Source organism: Lissotriton helveticus, chromosome 2_1 (assembly GCF_964261635.1).
Source record: "Lissotriton helveticus chromosome 2_1, aLisHel1.1, whole genome shotgun sequence".
Taxonomy (NCBI): domain Eukaryota; kingdom Metazoa; phylum Chordata; class Amphibia; order Caudata; family Salamandridae; genus Lissotriton; species Lissotriton helveticus.
The window spans coordinates 530,912,728-530,938,765 of record NC_136059.1 but is presented as its reverse complement, the minus strand read 5'-3'; positions in this window follow the sequence as shown (position 1 = coordinate 530,938,765).

Sequence of the window (26,038 nt, the reverse complement as noted above, 5' to 3'; positions counted from 1 at the left end):
ATATCCCAGGATGCTGTCCGGATTGCCGAAGGGCCGACTACCCGACATCGGGGCCAAGCTTTGACTAGCTGGGATGCCTGTCGATGCTGCATTGAGGTGAGGCTTTCCGGCACCAGAGCTGCACCCGCGTCTTGTCTGACCGATGTGCTGATGCTGCCCTGCTGTGGAGCTGAACTGTGGCCATTCCTACAACACAGGCTGTTGCTGCGCTATCCTGGGCCCTTCCCCCCTGGGGAGGCGAACGCTCTTTGCCATAGTTGTTGATGCACCACTGACCGCCGCCTTGTCTGAGGGACGGCTGACTCTGTGATAGGGGCTGTGGGTTGACGTGAAGGGACTGTGGGCGCCTGCTCCGCGGACAGTTGTGGTGCCCCCAACAGTGGGATGCCAGTGCAGCTCGACGCCACAATGAACAGCGGGCACGCACCGTCGATCTGGTACTGGGCTCTCTCACGGGAATAGCACGCTTATACAGTTAGTGCGCCTCGTCCTGAGTCATTGCCAAGTCATTGCCAGGTCTCTTCTGCGTGGACCTCCAGGTGGGTCTGGCTGGTATGCGGGGAGGTTTCTGCGGCCTTCACCGCCCAGCATCTATTACACCTGGCAGCGGTGTTGTTGTGAAGTGGACTGTGCGGTGCGGTGACCCCTCCCGGAGCAAGTGCCCCACCTTGGCGTTAGCCTTCTGCAATCCTTGACTGTTACCTGCGAGGGTGCCTCTCTGTGGTCCCGAGCGACTGTACTGGAGCCACCTTGAGCGGGACATGATGTCTGTGGACACTTCCTGTGCCTCATGTCGGGTGGCACCTGCGCGCGGGCTAGAACGGGAGGTGCACAGGCCCCACTGCCCTCTACCAAGACCAAACAAGACAAGATGGTGAAGCAGGGCCTCACGGATCAAACTACGAGCAAATTAGACATGCTCGCTGCCGTCGAGCGACCGGAGGAAACTATTAACCAGAACCCGCACCTCCCTGGAGTCCAAAAGTGACAAGGTAGCCATCGATCTCAATCACCTGCATTCGGGACACCGGAAGCTGGTGGATCGCACCATCACATTGGAAACTACTCTCGCAGAGGTCAAACCACAAGTGACTCAAACAGATAAACATTTGCAGAACTTATTAAATCAAGTCGAATTCCTGGAGGACAGGGCCGAGGATGCTGAAGGACGGTCACGGCGCAATAATGTGCGCATAGTGGGTGTGCCGGAGGGCTGGGAAGGAAAGGAGCCTTCCTCTCACATGGAGTCCTGGCTCAGGGACCTGCTGCCTGATGGAACTCTCTCGCCCCAATTTGTCATAGAACGTGCACACAGAGTCCCTGCGAGACCCCCTCCCACAGGTTTGAATCTGCGGCCCCTACTTATAAGACTCCTTAACTATAGAGACAGGGACTCAATCCTGTACGAAACCAGGAAGCTACAAGATGTCCAAATTGACAATCACAAAGTAATGTTTTTTCTGGACTATACCATACAGGTGCAGAGACAGAGGTTTTCATTCATGGAGGTGAAGAGCGACTCCAGATAACACAACCTGAAGTACTCGCTGCTTTTTCTGGCGCAACTGCGTATGGTCGCGAATGACAAAACGCACTTCTTCGCCACATCGGAGGAAGCAGGAGGATTGGATGGACACGTTCGCCGCCGCTGGGATGTTGGACCCTGCCACAGCGGCGCCACTTCCGTAACTGAGGGTTCCCTTCCGTCGATGTCAGAGGGAGAGAAGGGCCGCGAGAGAGCAGATGCCATGTTTATCGCCTATGGGGCCGCACTCTGTATTGATCCGCAGCGGGCAGCGGGAGGCCCTTCAGGCGATAGCGGAAATCAGCGGCTCCTTGATGGACGAGGGTGCTTCCAACTCCAGCCAACACGAACAGACAAGTGATGATGACCATGAGTACGGCCTCCAGCCTTCATAAGACTCAAATGGACAACCCTATGTCACCCCACAAATGGCTGATACCATAGTATAGACATTGCGGGATTACGATGTTGCTTGCACTGTAATCAGAGGTACTGTGGTCTCCATGGGGGGAGAGCGTGGCTGTCTGCTGAACAAGTACAAATGATGGTTGCTGATAGACCTCTCAGCGCTGACGAGGGACAGGTGGTGTCCATTTAGTCCGGGCCAGGCGGGTGGGCTTGATAGAGATCGTGGGTCACCCGACCAATAATTTCACCATATAGTTCTCGGGCCCATAAATTTCAATTTACCATATACATTAATCAGGCGACCTCACAAATCTATCATCAGCAACCCTGATTCCTTCCTATTGTATTCTAGTGTACCCGACTTACCATCCACCGTCACGGGTACCTAATGACCACGATAGATCAGGGAGCTAGCTGTAAAAGAAAGGCAGGCAAAATACAAACCCAACTTCATAAACTTTGATTTTCATAAAATGACCACGGACAACTGAGAAGTTTCAAAGGTTTTATCAAGAAATCAGTATCTGCGAGTATTAGGCTTACAGTTAAAAGGCAATCAATAACCAAGATAACAAAAAGCACGTAACCATACAAGAAAAGTGTAAGGGCAATCATTTAAGTTTGTAAATAGAGTAACAGGGAACACGCTAAGAAGACTTAAACTGAAACTCAAGAATGGACATCTATAAATGAGCAAACTTATTGCATGTACTAAAATTATGCTATTAGGACGTACTTCATGAGAGAGAATTTAGAAACTTATACACCTATAGAAAGGGTAAAAGGTGGAAACCGCTATAATTCTAACATTATATCGTTAACTGTAGGATTCAAAAGAAAATATAAAACACATCTAATTCATAAACAGTATGGGAAAGAATTGTGCTCTAAAAGGTAGGGTAATATAGGAACATACTATGAGAATAAAATGCAATAGGTTTTCATAAGGTAGACTGCGGAAAGCATGGAAAATATAACATGTGCAAAAGTATGTCTTTATTAAAGCAAAAGACAGAAAATAGAAAGGTGCAGTATAGAGTTCTCAGCCCTATCTATATATTTACCTAGAATGGTGTGAAAACCAACCCTGGCCACGGATCAGTCAAGGACAGGAAATACCCCAAGGAATAGCAGTCATCAATGGGACAGCAGGTGCAGAATGGACACCCCAGGACAGGACAGGAAACCCAGATTAGGATCAGGACAGGACCACCAAGGCACGACCAGCACCCGCAGTTCGGAAGCAACGCCTGCGCTCCACCCTCTCTGCAGCTATCAGTCAGAACCCCGATTGGGTTAGCGAACTCCCCAGCAAAGTGCTCCGCCAGCACTTAAGGTGTAGTGAAACCTTAAAGTCTATGGTCAATTTCAGACAGAGTGCTCCGCAGCGCTCTGTAGATTCAGTCACCTATTGAATGCGTTGGGTCAGTGACAGGTCAGCTATTCAGACAAGTCGGACAAATTCTATAGCTAAACCTAGGCTAGTTATACTGTTTTCAGGTCAGTGTACCACCCCCAAATGTTGCAAAGTGTCAGAATCCCCAATTTCGATTGGTCCCAAAGTAGGCTAGGTTAACACACCAATCAGAACAGACTACTGTAAGCCTAAATTTACATTCTTGGGTACCGCCTAGCAAGATTGGGGTTCCCATGAGAAGTCGCACTGAATACAATAGGAAGAAATACATTGTTAATAATGTAACACATTTCAGCTTCTCTGGCTGGGTGAAGGTGCATCTTCCCAGGCACGTCTTGGCAGCGACTTTCTCTTGGCGCTGTGTCAATGCCACCTCGCTACTTCTGGTCCTGCGCAGTACTGCACTCCAAAATGGACTCCCAAGCACCCCATCACCCCTCCATACCGAGGATACATGGAAAGTAAGCGAAAACAAATTAAAACATAGAAATAAATGAATAAACTACATAACATGATTGTGTACTTATGATTTATCACTATAAACATATACTATGCGGTTATATTTTAGTGCAATACACAATAACACGAGAGCATCTGCACAAGCTTCACCACATTATTACACAAGCAGCCATCTTAAGGCTATTACGCATGCGCACCCTTTCCCTCCAGAATTACAACTACGTCACGTCACGTGAGTGTGACTAACGCATGCGCAGAAGCAATATTCTAAACGGCGGCCATTTTAAAGACACAAATTAATCGTATTAGTAAAACACATAGGCAAGCATCACTAAGATACATGTATATAGTAAAAATAAAGGAAATTAGTAAGACGTACAATTGGATTACAGAGTTATACCTGAATCGAGGTTCTTGATTTCAGCAAGTCGCGTAATGTGCGAAATCTTGCTTCATCAATCCCCTCTTTGATGATATTTACTATCATCACAAATAAAAATGGAACCAGATGCCAACCTTTTTTCACACTTTATGCATCTCAATCTCTTCCAACAAGCGATTCAATTTCTCTTTCACATCTTTGCTAGGGTGAGAATTTTTCACCTTTTTGTAAATCTGATTATTCATTTCTTCCAATTCAAGCTCATCCACACTCCGTTTCACACCCCTTCTATCCACCGTGTATTTCTTTGTGTTTTTGCGACATTTGCAACAGATGAATATGAGGAAAATGATGAGACCTATCACTCCCATTGGCATCCGCACCTTAAACAATAAACTTCTACCTAAATTTGCAAACCAATGACCTACATTGGAGAGACCATCGACAAGTCTCTTCCAGGCACTGTCAACCTCCAGTGGTTTGAGTTCCTTTTCCAAATTAGTAATGTTTTTCACATATTTTTTAATCTGTACACTTTTGTCCGGTATATAAGTGCAACAATGTTGCGCCTTCAGCATCCGGCAGACTCCGCCCTCTTTTGCTAATAAAGTGTCAAGCGCAAGTCTGTTCTGCAAAACCATTGATCTAATCGCAACCATTTCGGTATTGACCAGCAGGAATCCATGAGCTGTGTCAGTAGACAACACATCCACTATGGTGGATAATTTGCAAATTCTGTGTGTGTTCAGAACCACTCCCACTCCAGGTATCAGTGCACTAAAAATACTACCCATTATTTCACCTACGCTTTCTCTTCTACTACGCACTAAGCCATTAGTGTTTTCATTGCTTCCAGCAATTTCTTTCACATGGTATATTTTCGGGAAAACAATGCCAAAGTAGCAGCTTCCATACCAGTGATCCGGCAATTTGAAATAAGCCTTGTCTCCACATATATAATAAATTCCGGGAAACACAGGATCTGACCCATTTTTGAAACCCCAACCTCCAATTACCTTGTAATTGTGTTCACATTGACTGGAACCAATGAAAATGTTATTATAATAACTAGTCTTCTCGCGGTGAAGACAAAGTTTCCCTTTCCTTTCGAAATCCAGCAACAAAGCAGGACCACTCCCACCATTTGAGGTGCCTTCCATGTTTTCAGCCCATTTAGGAGTTTTCTGTCTTTTGTCATTAGCTTTTCTTTGGAAACTCTCCCTTCTTTTCTCTGCCATGTTTAAAAATATTTTTTCTTGTTCATGTAATGAACAGGTCAAGTTATCTCTGTGTGCTTCGTTCAAGTCTATGGTACCTATAGTCAGAAAGTATTCTCCCATATAACGTGTAACGTCACTTTTGGTATGTACAGGATTCAGATTTCCACGTATAGGAAGTTCAGAAAATATTACGTCTGAATTAGAATAGTAATACTGTAACGGTCCTCTTTTGTAAAATAAAGTAGCTAAAATGCTACAGGAAATTCCATAGGTCGAAGGTAGGTGATGATAAGTCACACCTTCAGCTACAGAAGTAGGTAGCTTCATGCAGACATAGCAGTCTTCTATTTCCATAGTTTCTACATAGTGCACTAAAAGATTAGCGAAAACATTTAACTGTGTCTGGTTTCTAACTCCATGATAATGTAGTCCTTCCTCATCTGATGCTTCTAAGTCTCGTTTTGTCTGTCTGAGTGCTTTTTCACGTCTTTCTACACTTCGTGTTGTCAGTTCTTCAATGTCAGTGGTCACAGTCTGAGTAGGGTCAATATTAGTATTTTTGCTTACCATAAAAGGAATGAAAACTGTTAGTCCTATCCAAATTATTATCACTATAGCTATACTACATATACATACTTTGCAGCATGTTTTGCAACAACTGCGTCTAGGCCTTCCATTCACGTTTGAATCAGACATTTTTCGTTCAGAAGAAGATTTCTCAACCCCTCTCTGTAAAACTTGCACAGTTTACTTACTCTGCGCAACTTCAGGTTAATTCGTCTTCCCCTTCTGTAGACTGATCAGCAATCGGTTCTCCGTCACTTTCGTCAGTTATATCAAGATCCTCAAAATCCTCCAAAATTAAAAATGTCCATTCAGGATCTTGGTATTTTTCGTTCAGTCTTTTTATTCGTTCACTCCTTCTTTTGGAGCTTTCTCCAGCTTGTTCTGAAATTCGAGGACTTTTTCTTCTTTCTGCAAGTTTTTCTTCTACTGTTTTTATTCTCAGTCTCAGTTTCTTAATATATCCTGGTTCAATATTTTTCTTTTTCTTGAGTCTTTTAGTGGGCACTGTGTTTTGGCTTTCTTCTAACGCTCTTTTATTTTCGTTGGTTTGCGGCACTTCTGTTTCTGTCTCTTCTCTTCCTATCTGACTAATCCCAGGTCTTGTATCTATCTCTTCTGCCTGGTTACTAAGCTGGCCTGGTTCAGGTGAATTTTGATTTTGGCTTTCGAGTGTCTCTGTTTCTGTCTCCTGAACACGTTCTTCTAATTCTATCTGATCCTGTTCAAGCACTTCGATCTCTTGATTTTCTTCTGCTCGAACTTTTGTACTAGTTCTAGTCTGTCCCTTTTCAATTTCAGGAGTCAGTGGAGGAGTATCGATCACCTGTTCTGTCCCTGTCTGACCTTCCTCTTCGTCCTCAGATTTGATGTGAATCTCAATGATCTGAGGGTCTTCGCCTGTGCCTATCTCTTCCTCTCTATTCCACTCTCTATCTTCTTGGCTCCGCTCTCTTGTTCTGATTGGGTCTTCAGTTAAGTCGATTATGGGTATCCAATCATCTTGGCTGGTGCTCGGCTGTTCGTCATCAGCTACTTCAGGACCGGTGTCTGCAGACCCCTCAGCTGGACAACCTTCAGCTCCAGGTTCTTTGTCCGGAACTACTTTCTGTGTATGGCTGGCATGGATCCACTTGGGAACGCCTGCACACTTCACTGCTGTTGTGGTCACCAGTATTATCTGGTGCTTTTCTCCCCACCTTGGTGCAAGGCAACTCGAACGAGTATGCTTCTTGATTCTAACCCAGTCACCAGGAACCAACTTGTGAACTGGAGTTGTCGGGTTGGCGACGGCGTCTTCCCCAATCTGGCGAGAGATAGAACGCACTTGGTCACCCAGTTGCTTGCAGTATTCAAGTACCAAATCATCAGTAATGCTTAACAGTTTGTATCCTGGTACCCATGCTTGTCTCATCACTCTTCCCATTAGGATTTCATGGGGGCTCAGGCCTGTTTTCCGGTCTGGAATACTTCTGAGTCCCATCAGAACAAGAGGCAAGGCAGTAATCCAATTCATGCCAGTAGAGTCACACATTTTTGCCAACCTCGATTTTATAGTGCCATTTATTTGCTCTACTACTCCAGAAGCCTCTGGACGATGTGCACAGTGCAGCTTTTGTGTAATTCCAAATGCTCTACAGAGCTGAGCGATTATCTCATTCTGAAAATGTCCGCCTCTATCTGATTCAATAGTGACTGGAACCCCGAACCTAGGTATCAATTCTTTCAGTAACAGTTTGGCTACGGTTATGGCATCATTCTGTGTGGCAGGGTAAGCTTCCACCCATTTTGAAAACAGGCAGACAATGACAAGGACATACCTTTTTCCCTCACAACGAGGCATGGTGATGAAGTCAATCTGAATTCTTACAAAGGGACCCCCTGATTTTCCAATTTTCCCCAGTTCAACTACTGTTCTTTTACCAGCGTTGAACTGTTGACATGTTAAGCACCTCTGGCAGAGTGATTCTGCTACCTTCCTGAACTTCGGGTTAAACCAGGTCTGTTGAAACACCAGGACCATGGCATCCCTACCAGTGTGTGAATTTCCATGTATCAGTCTGGCCATAGATGCAAGCAGGTGCCTAGGTAACACAGGCATACCATTTGGGCCCACAATGACACCATCCTCACGTCTTGGTCGACAACCAAGTTTCCTCCACTTCTCTTTCTCTCCCGATGGCACAGCATGATGCCACTCTCTCACTTCATCCCAGGTAGGCACTTCTTCAAACATCATAAGTTGACAGCTGTTTCCAGTCCCTCCCAGTTTGATATTTATGGACATGCGATCTTTAATACACTGTTTTGCCACTTGATCAGCAAAATCATTTCCCAAAGTTACAGCGTCAAGGCCTTTTTTATGGGCAACACATTTGACCACTGCTAATTCTTTTGGTAATTGGATTGCTTCCAGTAAATTTTGTACAACCCTTCCATTCCGAATGGGGGTACCTGATGAAGTCAGGAATTCTCTTTGTAGCCATAATTGGCCAAAGTCATGCACAACCCCATAACAGTACTGACTGTCAGTATACACTGTTATTTTTTTGTCTTTTCCCAATTTGCAAGCTCTTATCAATGCTATCAATTCGGCTACTTGTGCAGACTTTACTCCAAATAAACATGATGCTTCTTTAATGCTGTCCAAAGAGACTACAGCATAAGCAGCGCTTAGGCCTACAAGTTCGTGTCTCATACATGAGCCATCCACAAAGAACTCCTCATCATGTACTGGCAAAGGTGTTTCCTTAATGTCTGGGCGGGGTTTATTACTGAATTCTGTCAGGTCGATGCAGTCATGCTCGTTCTCTCCCTGGTCTTCTACAACCATTGAGTCAGGGAGTAAGGTGGCTGGGTTCAGTATATTACACCGAGTAATAACTACATTCGCAGCACCCACGAGAATCCTCTCGTATTTAGTCAGCCGACTAGGGGTGAGAAACTGGGTCTTTGTTCGAGTCAGTAAAATTACAACTGCATGTGGAACATACACAGTTACAGGATGTCCCATTACAATGGATTCACTCTGCTCTAAGCTCGTGCAAGTGGCAGCTACCGCTTTCAGACACCCAGGTAATCCAGCAGCCACTGGATCCAAAGTGGCAGAAAAATATGCCACTGGGCGTCTAATCAACCCATGCTCCTGGGTTAAGACTGACAATGCACAATTGTCTCGTGTGTCACAGAACAGGGCAAATTCCTTAGAATAGTCAGGCATTCCTAAAGCAGGGGCTGTACACAGGCAGTCTCGTAATTTAGTGAATGCTGTTAGGCTTTCATCATCCCATTCAATCGGGTCCTTCGTTCCTTTCTTGGTCATATTTATCAAAGGTTTTGCTAGAACTGCGAATCCCACAATCCATTGCCTGCAGTAACCTACAACCCCAAGGAACATTCTGATCTCTTTCTGAGTACGGGGTAACTGCATCTTTTGAATTATTCTGACTCTCTCTGAAGTGACTTTTCTGATGCCTTTTTCTATCTGATGCCCCAGATATTTCACTGATTTTGAACAGAACTGCAACTTTTCAGGGGCCACTTTATGTCCCTTTTCACTTAGGTGATTCAGCAAGGCAATGGTGTCAATCACACAGTCTCTATGACTTTTAGAGGCCACCAACAGGTCGTCTATATATTGCACCAAAACAGACTTTCCAGGTAAGACTAAGGATTCGAGACATTTTTTCAGGATCTGATTAAAGATAGAGGGGCTTTCTGTGTAAAGCATATCCTTGTAGAAGACCCCTCACTCACCAACCTAGTTGGTGACATGCTTCATCATCGGGGTCCCACCCCATAAGCCGAGTGCCTATAGGGTGTGCTGCGACACCTGACTACAGTGGAGCTGGTTAATTTTTCTTTTATGTGTTCAGGGCGATCAGACAAGTGAATTTAAAAAGGGCCAACACTACTCACTGCAAGTATTTATTCTTGAGTGCTTGAACCCTAGTTAAAAAATGTGTAACACCTATGCCTAATTAGGTAGACTTTGGTGTTAAAAGTAGTGTTTGATAAAAATAGCTAAGTGTGCTATGTAAAGTGTGATAAATGCTATTGATTAAAAAGGTCTACATGTTTCAACCATTGTATTTATTCATTGGTTTTCGTCAGGACCGTGATATTGAACTGGGTGGTCCACACACGCTAAGGTGCGTCCTACCCTAGTCCAAGTTGGAGTGCACAAATTGTGAACTCGTGTAAAAATAGCGCTTCCTTGCGGTGTTGCCGCTTCATGGGCACCAGCGCTTCCAAGACGGCAAGAGTCCGTCTCTTGCAGCTTCTGATCATCAGACGGTAAACCTACTTGGTTCCGGCTGGCGGTGCCCCGAGGAGTAATTAACCAGCTCCACTGTAGTCAGGTGTCGCAGCACACCCTATAGGCACTCGGCTTATGGGGTGGGACCCCGATGATGAAGCATGTCACCAACTAGGTTGGTGAGTGAGGGGTCTTCTACAAGGATATGCATTATCCTTAAACAGGTTGGGGCACATTGTGCTGAATTGAGTACATAAGCCCATGTCAAGAGAAACCCTTTTTTTTTTTTTCTTTTTTTTTTTCTCTGTTTCTGAGTGGACACTCCTCCATTGTTTTTGTAACTAATTCCGGGGACCAGGAGTTCCCAACTCACATAGATAAGTGTAAATTTTCCCTCACTCTCTCTTTTGTTATTGAAGGGCTTTCTGTGTACCCTTGGGGGACACGATTCCAAACATACACGTGACTATTGAAAGCAAATGAGAAAAGAAATTTGCTGTCTGGATGCAATGGGATCGAAAAGAATACATGACATAGGTCAATCACGGTGAACCACTCAGCATCCCAAGGAATTTGATACAGGATTACTGCGGGGTTCGGGACAATAGGACAGCAAGGAACAACAATCTTGTTTACCTTTCTCAGGTCCTGCACTACTCTGTACTTGCCACTAGGTTTCTTGATTCCAATTATGGGGGAATTACACGGGCTGCTCATCACCTCTTGTATGATGTTTGCTTCTAGCAATTTCTGTATTTCAATGGCAACTCCTGCTCTCACTTTGGCACTCATTCTGTAAGGCTTGGTATTGGGGTAAACCGCATTTTCTTTCATGGCTATTTGTATGGGATCTACATTTGCCATTAATCCTACATCCTTTCCAGTAAAGTCCCATACTTCTGATTTCACTGTCTTTTGAAGTTCTTCGGGTAAGTCTTGTACAGTCATTCGTTTAATCTCTGAGTCAGGTCTGATTAACATTAACTTGTAGATGCCATCTTCCTCTGGGGTCTGAATTTCAACGCCCTTTGGTGTGCAAAAGATAGTACAGTTCATTTTGCACAACAAATCACGTCCCAGTAAGTTTACTGGACTGGTGTTACAAACGACAAATCTATGCATTTCTTTAAAGTTCCCTATTGTAATCTCCATGGGCTCAGTAACTGGGGTACTAATCAATTGATTAGATACACCTACTACCTGGATTGCTTCTCCCGAGAGGGGTAGGTTTGGAACGTCCGCTGTTCTCACAGTAGAACGGGTAGCACCAGTGTCCAACAGAAAGGTGACATCATTTCCATCAACCTTTCCTTCAATGTATGGCCCTGACTGGTCTACCGGCAAGGAGGCGCCAAGTACACACTCCTTGTCCTCCCCTCTCAGGCCCCGTCAGTACTCTTCGTCACAGAGAAAAGTGTCATTTAACAAATACTGCGAAGTTGCTGCATTTCTGTTCTCATTACCTCCCCAGATTTCTATGTCGTCACCCTGCGGTGATTTTCCCTTAAAATTAGGGTTTGGCGCTCGGGGCACTTGGATTGTTTTTACCTGCTGCTGGGTCTTTCTTGGTCTTTCATTCTGCGTCTGTGGAATTAAATCATTGGTTTGGGTATTATCATGCTGTAAATACGGACACTCGTCTCGCCAATGTCCAATTTCCCCGCTCTAGTGGCAGGGGAATTTCTTTTTAGCTTCTTCTCTACTCATTTTTACTTTGGGCTTTCCCCCACCCCCAGGGCCTTGATTTTGGGTACTTTTACTCAATTTACTAAATTGCTTTTCCTGTTGTTCTGCGAGCTTTACCTGTGCCCACATCACCTTTTCCTTGACTGCCTTTTTCTTATCGGCCATCTCGTCCTCACAGTATTTTGCATACCGTAGGACCTCGTCTATTTTCTTGGACTGCCAACAGATTTTGTTATCTTTGATCCACTGACAAATTTCGGGTCTTAGACCGTTTACAAACCTGTAAATGAAGTGGGTCATATCCTTCATCTCGATGTTATCTATACCACTGTATGTTTTAAACACCTGTAACAGTCTTTCATAAAAGGAGTGCACAGTCTCGTCCCTTTCCTGCGTGGTTCTATCTATTTTTGTCCAATCAGTTTCCTTTGCGGGCACTTTTAGCTTCAAATGTTGAATTACTTGATCATATTTTCTCATCACTTCTTTAGAGGGTTCCCCTGTTCTAGAGTCCCTCGGGTACTCCTCACTAGGCCAAGCTATGGCTATTTTACACTCGGTCGATAAGTCTACCGGAACCACGATATCAAAGAACCCATCCAAATCTTTCCACAGGCATTTTTGAACCTTTACAAACCTTTCCACCTGCCTGTACCAGTCCACAGGTTTCTCTCGTAATTTTGGGAAATCATTTGTAAAGGACACAATATCCTGTCTGGACCATGGAACATGTACGTATTTTCCACCTGGCACTTCACGCATAGGACATAACTGTTCGGGTTTATCAGCTTCTTTTAGAACGAACTGAGGAGTCACTTGTTTGGATCTAGCCTCCTCTTTCTTCTTTGCCCACCTGGCTTTCCACCTGTCCACATCTCCCCATTTCTGTAATACTGTCTATAACTCTTTGACCTGTGCCTTTTTCCCTGACATGTTCAGGTTTTCCAGATCTTTGTCTGAGAAATCTGCTCTGTACGGTTTTTGCAAAGGTTTTGATTTCGAGATATCTATTCCCATACTAGCTGCAGTGTCAGTTAGTTTTTCATGGAGTACCCTGGCATTTCGAGTAAGGCTCGTGCAGATAAACAACAGCTCTTCCTCTGTGTAGGTATTTAATCTGTCTAATCCTACATTTCCTGCCATAAGTTCTTCTATTTCTACTCTCAGTTTGTAGAGATCTAGAAGTTTCGACTGAAGAGTTTGTTTTTCTAATTCTCGACTCCATCTCTCAATTTCTTCAGGAGTTACTACCGTGACACTCTTAGTACCCGAAGTTGATTCCATTTGAATCTCCCTCGTATTGAAAGGATTATGTCTTTTCTGCATCCTTTTTCCTGGTTCCCTAATGGGCAGATCCATTAGCGACACTTCAGACTCACATTCACTTGTTAAGTCGTCTACAATTAAGGGCTCTGATCTCGGTTGGGCTACAACTGGGGTAATAACTGGAGTTCTCGGACTTCCCTGTCGATCCCCATACAATGGAACCACTGGTCCAATAGTAACCGGAATTGTTAAAGACTCAGGACTAGCATTTAACTGAGAAATCCTCTGAATTATTTCAGCTCTCTGCTTAGCTAGTGCTTCTCGTTCTCTGTCCTCCAATATCCTTTCAACGGAATTGTCATGTAATACTTGTGGGGTTAAAGTTGGAGCACAACTCGGGGCAGTGGGAGGTGTCTCTCTGGGTCTTTCACCATAACTAGGTCTAGGGGGCAAAGTACCTGTGCCTAGGGCTCTTGGTTCTTCCTCATATGGAGGGTTTAGGAACGGCATTCCTGAACCGGATGGTCTTGCCTCACCTTTGTAGGGAGATCTAGAGCAAAAGTCTCTTTCACGGGAGTATCTTGCGTCCCCACTAGCTGACATTCTTGGATAAATATCCCTTGCATCCACGGGACCTAAACTCTCGGTATAGGGAGGCATGAAGCAACCCCCTCCCAGACTGGCAGATCTGGCCTCTTCCTGGGGCGGAGGTCTTCGAGAATTATCCCCTTCACTAGAAGGCCGGTGTCCTTCATTATAAGGAGGTGGACTTCTTAAAAAAAGGTCATCTAACAATTCATCATCCGACTCTCCAATAGGCACCCAATGTTTGCACTTTTCTGTCTTCTTCTCCCCTGCAGGAGGACCACCCACTGGCATCATTGGAAACAGTCCTTCCACAATCATATTCTGTCTCCACTGTTTCATTTTTTTGTCACGGGTCTCTTGTTTTAGTTTTGGATAAAATTTAGTTAACCCTTTATCCATCCGCGGCTTATCCCTTTCAAAAGCTTCAATTTCCCATTCCTCTAGTGCTTCGTACTGCGTTAATCTAGGTCTGGGATGTAAATCATTCATTCGGGTTCTCAAATTAAATAGAATTCTGCCATTAAATGTACCTTCTAACGGAAAAGCCAATACTCCGTCATCCTTCGTGTACTCCACCCAATTTTCCAACCATACACACGAGTGGTACCCTTTATTGAACATCATGAAAGATGCGGGAGTATTCGGTGGCAGGATGACAACACCTTCTCTGGTTCTAATCGGTTTGTCCTTTACTTTATTTACAAGGGACACTTTTCTTTTGTTTCCGTACATAATGTCGTTTTTAACACCTTTCCACTGATCGTTCTCAAACCCTAAATGTCGCAGATCAGGTCTAGTATGCGGTCTGTACGAATGCCACATACGATTTCTGCGAGTGACTTTGTTTACAAAATCACCCCCAATCCAAGTGCGTCTCTTAATTTCGTGCGACCAATGAAATGCACAAATTTAAATATTCTCGACCAATGGGTGCGCGGCCTTTCGCGAGACAGGTTCTCACGCTTCGGCACTCACCCCTCCTTTACAATTCCAGCTCCGCTACGCACCCGCTGCGTCTACCAATCCCAGCGCGGCACAGAGTGACGTCAGAGCAGCTTCGCGACTGACTCCCTCCTTCACAAGGTAACGGAAACTCTCTTTCTTTCTAAAGTGCTAGTGCTTGGTTATTTAACAACGAATACACATTCGCCACTGTACTCAAGTGTCTAGACAGGAAAGATTTGTTTCACTGCAAGTAAACTACTTCCATTTACTTTTCACACACTACGGATAGATCTTTTCTGCCTACCCTTCACACAAGCATTGGAGAACCTGCTACTTCCCTAGACTCATCCACCTTTTCCGGGATATATCCAAGTCTAAAGTTTCACCAGCGAACCCCTTTTGCTTTCACCCAAGCGCCGATGAACCTGCTACTTTTCCGATGTGACCCTCTCTAGGTTATGCCACAATAGGAATTCGGCCAATGAACCTCGTTGCTAACATTTATTCAAACATACATTTAGAAAACCCTAGTTAGTGCTTCCAGTTCTACCTAACCTGCACTAACCTTCCTGGAGTAAGTTACCTCAAAGCAAGTGGATTCTCTTCACCACTCGCTATTCAATTCCCCGGGGATTCCCAACAACATAGTAGACATTTTACGAACGAATGGATTAATACATATAACAGTATAATAACAAGAATAACGATTTTAAACCATTTCATAATATTTCAAAGTAATCATTTCAAGTGAGTGATCAAATCACCTGAACTGCCTACATTTTCTCTTAGCAGCAACAAGGTTTGTTACTTAGCAGCATCCAACTTATCTAACTTATCTAGTCCTACCTAACTTTAACTATTCCCTAACCATCCTCTGTGCTACCAGTAAATTACTGATAGAGATCGTGGGTCACCCGACCAATAATTTCACCATATAGTTCCTGGGCCCATAAATTTCAATTTACCATATACATTAATCAGGCGACCTCACAAATCTATCATCAGCAACCCTGATTCCTTCCTATTGAATTCTAGTGTACCCGACTTACCATCCACCGTCACGGGTACCTAATGACCACGATAGATCAGGGAGCTAGCTGTAAAAGAAAGGCAGGCAAAATACAAACCCAACTTCATAAACTTTGATTTTCATAAAATGACCACGGACAACTGAGAAATTCCAAAGGTTTTATCTAGAAATCAGTATCTGCGAGTATTAGGCTTACAGTTAAAAGGCAATCAATAATCAAGATAACAAAAAGCACGTAACCATACAAGAAAAGTGTAAGGGCAATCATTTAAGTTTGTAAATAGAGTGACAGGGAACACGCTAAGAAGACTTAAACTGAAACTCAAGAATGGACATCTATAAATGAGCAAACTTATTGCATGTACTAAAATTATGCTATTAGGACGTACTTCATGAGAGAGAATTTAGAAACTTATACACCTATAGAAAGGGTAAAAGGTGGAAACCGCTATAATTCTAACATTATATCGTTAACTGTAGGATTCAAAAGAAAATATAAAACACATCTAATTCATAAACAGTATGGGAAAGAATTGTGCTCTAAAAGGTAGGGTAATATAGGAACATACTATGAGAATAAAATGCAATAGGTTTTCATATGGTAGACCGTGGAAAGCATGGAAAATATAACATGTGCAAAAGTATGTCTTTATTAGAGCAAAAGACAGAAAATAGAAAGGTGCAGTATAGAGTTCTCAGCCCTATCTATATATTTACCTAGAATGGTGTGAAAACCAACCCTGGCCACGGATCAGTCAAGGACAGGAAATACCCCAAGGAATAGCAGTCATCAATGGGACAGCAGGTGCAGAATGGACACCCCAGGACAGGAGAGGAAACCCAGATTAGGATCAGGACAGGACCACCAAGGCACGACCAGCACCCGCAGTTCGGAAGCAACGCCTGCGCTCCACCCTCTCTGCAGCTATCAGTCAGAACCCCGATTGGGTTAGCGAACTCCCCAGCAAAGTGCTCCGCCAGCACTTAAGGTTTAGTGAAACCTTAAAGTCTATGGTCAATTTCGGACAGAGTGCTCCGCAGCGCTCTGTAGATTCAGTCACCTATTGAGTGCGTTGGGTCAGTGACAGGTCAGCTATTCAGACAAGTCGGACAAATTCTATAGCTAAACCTAGGCTAGTTATACTGTTTTCGGGTCAGTGTACCACCCCCAAATGTTGCAAGTGTCAGAATCCCCAATTTTGATTGGTCCCAAAGTAGGCTAGGTTAACACACCAATCAGAACAGACTACTGTAAGCCTAAATTTACATTCTTGGGTACCGCCTAGCAAGATTGGGGTTCCCATGAGAAGTCGCACTGAATACAATAGGAAGAAATACATTGTTAATAATGTAACACATTTCAGCTTCTCTGGCTGGGTGAAGGTGCATCTTCCCAGGCACGTCTTGGCAGCGACTTTCTCTTGGCGCTGTGTCAATGCCACCTCGCTACTTCTGGTCCTGCGCAGTACTGCACTCCAAAATGGACTCCCAAGCACCCCATCACCCCTCCATACCGAGGATACATGGAAAGTAAGCGAAAACAAATTAAAACATAGAAATAAATGAATAAACTACATAACATGATTGTGTACTTATGATTTATCACTATAAAAATATACTATGCGGTTATATTTTAGTGCAATACACAATAACACGAGAGCATCTGCACAAGCTTCACCACATTATTACACAAGCAGCCATCTTAAGGCTATTACGCATGCGCACCCTTTCCCTCCAGAATTACAACTACGTCACGTCACGTGAGTGTGACTAACGCATGCGCAGAAGCAATATTCTAAATGGCGGCCATTTTAAAGACACAAATTAATCGTATTAGTAAAACACATAGGCAAGCATCACTAAGATACATGAATATAGTAAAAATAAAGGAAGTTAGTAAGACGTACAATTGGATTACAGAGCTATACCTGAATCGAGGTTCTTGATTTCAGCAAGTCGCGTAATGTGCGAAATCTTGCTTCATCAGGCTTACTTGTATAATCTGCTTGTGACACTTATGTTCCTCCACACGCCTCTAAACTGGCAAGAGACAATGCGTTGCTGCGAATGGCCCTCCTAGTCCATTGAACTTTGCCTGAAGACGGGGAGCCTCTGCGAAATGGACCATATATATTGCCAGTTATCACACCATAGCGGGCAGCGTACCCCCGAGTGTTTTAACTGTTGTCTCTATTGAGAGTTTGGATGATTGCTAGTTGCATTTCCACCCTTTTGGTATTATCTATGATTTTGTTGTTATTGGGGTTTTTTATTGAGATGTCATCTATTACATACCAGATTACGCAACATACCACACCACAATTTAGAAAGCTGGGTGAGTCGTCCATTAGCAGATCATTTGCACCACTAACGGTTGCTGGGCTGCCGCGAACACATTTCCCATCAGGGGATCACCCATGTCATGGCTACACTTAGAATGGGTACATGGAATGTGAGAGGCCTGCATTTGCCATCCCGCAGTTATCAGATATATTCTTTCCTTAAGCGACATCACATTCAGATAGCTCTTCTCCAAGAGACCCATTTGGCTAAGACAGAAATTCAATGCCTACATCGTCGCTGGCGTGGTCAGTTATGTGCTAACGGGTACCCGGCTTTTGCCCGAGGTACGCTTCTGTGGGTACAACCAGGTGTACCATTTCAAATTACAGATTAATTGATAGGCACGGAGGGTAGATATGTTGTGGTTAAGGGTACACTAGATGTCCGCCAGGTTGTCATAGCATCACTTTATGCCCCTAATACTGAGCAGGCTGCATTTCTTGATAATCTCTCATGAGTCCTGACACCGTGGCATGATATCCCTATGTTCTTGGGGGCAGATTATAACAGTGTGCTGAATGTCTCTCTGGACCGCTCTTTTCTGCCCCTCCCGGGCACGAGCACCTATACGGCCATGAAGGCGTTAACTAGCTGGGCAGCACAGTGGCGCCTACAGGACGTCTGGAGACACAGTAATCCCCATAATAAAGTGTATTCTTATTTTTCATGTGCTCACGGGTTGCATGTACAGTTAGACCGTTAGATGCTCTCAGAAGTGCTGCTTGCACACGTCTCAGGGGCCTATTATCTAGGTAGGACACACTCAGATCACAATCCGCATGTGCTGGAGGTGGTCTGGGAATGCCCCCGGGCGCCGATCCCCACTTTGTGGCTGCAGCCTGATGTCCCGCTGGATGCACCTTTCTGTAACCTGATGGCCACCAATATTACTCAATATTTTGAAAACAATGCAGATACGGCCACATCACCGCTGGTAGAATGGGACGCATTTAAGGTGGTGGTCAGGGGTGAATGCCTGGGTGCGCAGGCGGGTGTGTGGAGGCAATTGGAGGGTGAGCTCATGCAACTTGAAAACAAATTACTCCATGGAGAGGGTGAGGCGGTGAGAGGCCGCACGGCAACGCTGGCGCAGGATAGGGAGGGACACTCCAGACTGATGGAACGGCCCATCTTCTAAACTATGCAGCGCACTCAGCGCGGACTCACCATATGGGGGACAAACCAGGAAAACTGATGTCGTGGCTCATCTGACAAGATGCAGTCTCCACGACAGTGACGTCTATCAGGACCGTGCGAGGCATCACTGTGCATACACAGCATGACATACACAGTACTTTTGTGGAACACTACTCTGAATTGTACAAGACTTATCTGCAAGGTACGGATGCGGACATTAGGAACTTTCTCTCTGCCCTCGCTCTGCCGCAACTGGCACCGAGCCAGCAGGAGGAACTAGACGCTCCTTTGCTACCGGAGGTGATCACGGATAGCATTTTTTCCCTTTCAAACGGCAAGTCTCCGGGTCCGGATGGACTACCGGCTGAATTTTTTAAAGCTTACTCAGGCATATTGAAACAGGAATTGCAGCGGGTGTACACGAGGACATTGGAGGATTCGACACTCACGCCTACGCAAAATGAGGCGTTGCTGGTCTCCCTTTTGAAACCGGGCCGAGATCCCGACCTCCTGGGTTCCTACCGCCCTCTGGCTCTGTTGAACACAGACTATAAGATATTCGCCGCAATCCTAGCCCCATTTGTAAAGACTCTAATCCACCATGACCAAAACGGATTCGTCCCGACCAGAAGTACCTCTTTTAAAATACGTAGGCTATTCAGGCTCCTGACGTACGCATCGGAGCGCTAGCCTCGCTCAGGCTGTCTGGTGCTAGACTTGGAAAAGGCCTTCGACTCCTTGGAGTGGCCTTATCTTGCAGCGGTTCTACAAAAGTATGAGCTTGGGGACGGATATTTACAACTAGTGCAACTACTGTACCAGCGCCCTACGGTGCGAGTCCGCATGGGTAAGCTTATCTCTGACGCACTATACGTTCAGGGAGGCACCAGACAGGGATGCCCACTATCCCCGCTGCTATTTTCCCTTGCTATGGAGCCACTGGCAGTTCTGCTCCGGGAGAGTGGGGTGGAATGGGGCATTCCTCTAGGTGATGGACTCCATGCAGTGTCCTTATATGAAGATGACCTGCTGTTATATACCAAAGACTTGCACTCTATACCTCAAGCAATATCTACATTGTTCCGTAGGTTTGAAGCGGTATCGGGACTCAGAGTAAATTGGACTAAGTCAGGCATTTACTCTTTCCAGCACGACGTGGCAGAGTTTGATGTCATCATTAACGGAACCACAATCACTTGGTATCCGACTACGTTCCGCTATATAGGTACCCAGCGGATATACTGGATGGCAACCTAGTGCGCGCCATCTCATCTGTTAAAGCACAAATACAGTTTTGGAATACCCTACCATTAAATGTTATGAGTCGTATCCCCTTAATCAAAATGATAGTATTATCACGAATACTGTATTATTTCGCGAACCTGCCTGTGTATATTCCGGTGCGTGTGTTTCGGGAACTGGAAGGATTGATTTGCGGGCTAATCTGGAATACGGGGAGGCCCAGAATAGCACTTCCAAAAATTATATGCGCCGCCTGAGCAGGGAGGTTTAGCAGTTCCGCATCTGGAGCTTTACTACCTAGCTGCCCAACTGCAATGTGTCACAAAATGGTTGTGTGGCAGGGACCTATCAGATACAGCAACCGAGGCGCCCCCGTGGACGCAGTCCTGAATATATAGTTTGTTTCATCCGCTGGCAAAACTTCCTCGTCCGCAACAGATCCATGTAGGGCTGGCTCATAGATGCTTCTGGAGAAGCCTACAGCTCACCAAAGGTATGATCCCTTATGCCCCGATATTGCCACTCACTGGGACGCCCGGAGGCAGAGGCACGACAATGGATATTGCATTATCAGCTTGGCATGAGGCTGGGGTGGAAACAGTGGGAGACCTGTATGTGGATGGTGCTCTTGTGCCTTTTGCGACCCTAACTGACAGTGGTATACCGGTGGGACAGTTTCTCCTACATGCGGCTATTGTGCAGACATTAACACTGGCATGGTGAGATCTGGCAGCTGAGCCGCCAACACACCAGCTGTTGCAGAACCTACATGTCATGGGGGAGGGGTCGCATGTAGTCCACTGGCTGGTGCAGGCCTTGCTCGTACACGTACTAAAACCACCACAGAGTCTTCGAACACACTGGGTTGTGGACAGAGGTAGACGCTGGACAGACAAAGAGTGGGAACGTGTCTTAACTAGCACCACGCACATACCACGTAACTCACGGTTTAAACTTATACAAACATACATATTACACAGAGCGTAACTTTCGCCGGACAAAATAAACAAATATTTCAAAGTCACTACTTCTAGTTGTCCGAGATGTCAGCTTACGGATGCCGACTTCCTACATATGTTATGGTGTTGTCCCTTACTGCTGCCCTACTGGCGCACAATAACTGAGACACTCATGAACTGCACGGACACTCAGGTGCCTAGCACGTGGGAGGTTTGCGTACTGGGATTTTATACTTGCAATAAAGCTAACAAGGTAAGCTCCAGATTTCGCGTCCTAGGCCTAATAACTGTAAAATGGCTAATTACTAAACGATGGAAGCATAAGAATCCCCCCCAAAGCACTCAGTTGGAAAAAATCCCTAGAGATATGGGCGCATGCGGAGAGCACACGGAGGAAACGGCCGGGCTATGGAAGTACCCCATAGCACAATCCTGGGATGATATTCTCAAAGCCCTTACATATCCTCAAGCTATACCACACATACCTCCCATACAACAGGCAGGTGACGTCACTAGAGGACTTGATGGATGAGTGCATAATGCCCTGTACTGTGCTGATTTCAACCGTATCCGTTGAGTTGCAACACAACTACGCAGGCCTCGGGGACATTCCGTAGGTACATATTTAGTCATAAGTTGCCCTAGCACCTACACGACTGTGATCGGAACAGACAGTGCAGTCAGCACTCATTACTTACTATTATGAGCATGAGAGAGCGCAAACTGACCTAAATGTATGAGTGCATCACACTTACCTGTAGTAAGCACAAATCATGAGGAGAAATGCCATGAGTGCTAATAGTATCTGCAATTATATTCTGAATGTATAGCTAATGTAGAGATTTAAATAGAAGTGGAACTAATACAGAAATGTGTGACACTATATGATTTTAGTAGATGTGATTATTTCTGAATCCATGTCGTGTAGCTGTTAAAATGTAAGATGGTATGTGGTTAAACGCAGAATGTGGTAGGCCTCAGGGCCAGAGCTAAAAGGGAAGGTGTTTCTTTTCACGACACAGATTGTATTAATGTTTTGGTCATTGCATTAAATGGGCCATGATTTATAGAGATGTTTACTGAATAATAGAATAAGAGTATTAACATGCTTTAATTAATGAAGAAGTTGAATGCTATAATCATGATGAGAAATATTATAGGCTTGAAATATTTTAACATTGATTTACACGTACATGTCTGGGCCAAGAAATGTTGCAGGCCTTTTTGGAAGTCTATGAGAGTTGGGTTCTTGGCTGCAGATATCTGTCTGCAAGGAAAGGGGGGGATCCAATTATAAATGAATGAATAGAGGTCTGTTCAGTAGGCGGCCCAGACATGGAGGAGGGTTCCGGAATGTTTAAGGGGTATCAGCGGGCCGGAGAAGAGTCTGAGAAGCAAGGTCAACTCTAACGTATGAGGCCCAATACAAAGCATCATGGAAAAAGCCAGAAGCTACACCACGTGAGGGGCGTCTCGCAAGGGGCGTCTCAAATGTTGTTGACTGTTTTGTATTAGGGACAGCACCCCTGGGTGGAGTTAGAGCAGATGCCTGAGGACCCTTTAGAGAGCTGATGGGTAGGCAGAGAGGGGTCATGACTGGAGAACTATAGGTTTTCACCAAGAGACTTAGGGTGAGTGACTTCCCTTGGGGGTCATTCACTGCTGACACCTTCGTTAGGTTGGGATTTGGTTAAGTAGGGATACCATCTAGAGCAGGGTAGGGACAGCCTAACCTGTGCGTTTTCTTCCAACTTAAATGAAGGAGAGATATGCGTCAATGCTGATAGCTTTATTATTCTTAGAACTTGTGTTAGTGATTTCCGTTGCTCGTTTGAGGGCTTTCCGAGAGCACATGTATGTAATTGGACCTGTGTATCTCGTGAATCTCATTCTGAGATGCTTGTATTTGCAGCTTATCATATCTTTACAATAAACTTTTGAAAGCTAGAAGTTGTTTGTGATCTTTGGGAGCAGAGTCCTTTATTGGGTGAACTAACTTGCAGAGAGGGGCACTTACTTCCTCCAAGACAGGCAACAAAGGTTCAGTCGACCAGATCGAGGTTTGGATCAATAGATATAAGGTATCGATCAAAATCTCGCCCTTTCAGTTGGTAGCTATAGAGGATGGTTGCCTTCTTGAGGACGGTGACCTAGGCCAGGTTAGCTTACCCCAAGGCCCCTAAAGATCGATGATCGGAAGAACCGCCCGCCGAAGAAGATCCGGATGACGTGAGACAGAAAAAGCAGCAGTATCGGTCGAGAGTGAGTATAAAGGGTTATGCGTGTTAGATTGCGGTGTTTTGTATTGTATCTATGTTGTAATGTCTGGCGGAGTTGAATGTCTGTAGAGTGACTGTGGAACAGGTTGTGAGCGCGCGCAACCGGTGGAAATCTTAAGTTCAAGGAGAGCTTAAGTGGTTCGGGTGTATCGGACATCCAGAGTAATTGTCAACTAGTGTGAAGGGGGTCATGAGGTACCATTGATCACCCGAAAGACCGAGATAGGGGGAACGTAAGAGTGAGTGCGTGAGTAACGGACGCTGGTCGGAAGTTACTGTGTGCGTAAGCAACCTATCAGAGAGACGATAGACATTTCGTCAGTTGTGTTGACAATTACATATAGACTGTGGACGTACAGTCGAGAGAAGTGACCGCTTGGTCGGAAGTAGTCATTTTTCGGTGTATGAATGGGACGCATGCATAACCGGGAGACGAGTTGAGAAAGGAGGGGTGCTGCTGCGAAGCGGAGAAAAGTGACGTCAGAAAGTGTCGCGACGTGATTGGCCGACCGGAGAAAGACCGCGCTGTGATAGGCCAGCTAGCAAAGACGTCAGACAGGGTCGCGACGTGATTGGCCGACCGGAGAAAGACCGCGCTGCGATAGGCCAAGCTAGCAAAGCCGCGACAGGATTGGTGGATTGTCATCAGGAAGTAAACAGAGTAGCGAAGCTGGATATTGTGCGCATAATTATGAAGTGTTTTAAATGGCTGAAAGCGGTGTTTAAGAAAGAGAAGCGGGGATCGTATGAAGGGGAAGAAGCCCCGCCGGAGGGTACGCCAGCTCGTTATATGGCAGTGAATGTTGGGCTGCATACGATCCTTTGGATATCAGAGTGGAGTAAGATTACTGAAGGAAATGAGGAACTGACGTTCCCGAAGTACGGGACGTTCAGATTAGAGGTGTTACATCGATTAAAATCAGTCATGACCTCAATGAGACCCTTGCCTAGACCGACCCAGTTTGAAGCTCTTGAAGCATGGATTAGGGCAGCGCATGAAAAGAATATGAACAGACGACAAGAAAGGGTGAAACGATCGGTAAGGGCAGTGCAGGATGCCAGGTGGGATGCGGATGCTAAAAGATGGAGAGTGCATAACCTGGAAGTAAATAAACTGTACCCAGTGTTAGAGGTACCCGTAAATAAAAGCCCCCTAGAAGAAGATGATGAAAGCGAAACAGAGGACAGCCTGATAAACAGATTACTGACAGACAGGCCACCCCCGTATAATAGAGCAGGGGGAGAGGTCGAGCACACGGAAGGAGAAAAGGGGGGCAATGCAGGAGAGCATAGACCGCTTCCCAGTTCAGAGTGGGATCCTGAGGCAAAGAAAGAACTGTCCCAGCCTAGTCAGGTGCAACAGGTAGTCGGGAGGTTTGTGGTACAAAGAGCGCCGGAAACGGAAAGCTCCACATCCTACGCATTACCAGATGCACTACAGGTACCTGTTACCATAGGTCCTATAATATCGATATATGACCAAGAGAGAGCAAGAGGGGAAGAACGGGTACGGAAGGACAGAGAAAGAGCAGAGAAGGCAAGAAGGAACGATACGATCAATTCCCCAAGTCAGATGCCGATACCGAGAGAGTGGAGCACCCCGATGCACCCAGCAGGGGACCCAGGAGGAGATCCTGGGGGCCCTAGATGGCCAATGGATCTGAGGGGATCTGGACGAAAATCCTTTCAAGAGCTAAATGAGTACATGAAGCAGTGGGATGAGGCAGTGAAGGCTCAAAAGAGCATCAATGCTGCGGAAGCTGAAAGGGAAAGTCAGGACAGCCGAGCTCGGACTCACTGCGGGGCTGGGGAGAGCAGCCCGGAGTGGGACTGTAGAGAGAGAGAGAGTAGGGGAGTCACCCATTGGGCCCGGAGAGGAGATAGAACAGACCTGGAAAACGGGGGCCCCGGGAGTGGAGGGGTGGCGCGCCCAATACTCAGTGAAGAGGAGAGGAGAGCGCAAGAGTACAGAAACAGCTTTAAGTGTCCACACTGTGTGCCCGGCACCAGAGAACTGAATGGGAGTTGTGAGAGGTCGCACCATAGTCCCTGTGATGACGGAAATGAGCGCAGTCCAGGGAATATGGGGAACCAGGAAGGATCGTATCGGATACTGAGCGATACTAGGCAAAGAGAGAGTAGCGACCAGAGGGAAAATAACAGAGAGGTGTGCGGTGAGAGGAGAGAAGAAGAAGAGAGTGGGCAGAGCAAGAGTAGGGGTAACAGGCCCGTGTTCCATCATCTTCCAAGATCGGATGGCCGAGCATGGGACCTGGAGAGATGGGAGCAAGGGAGGGCACCCTTTAACTCTCCCGAGCCCAAACGTAGAG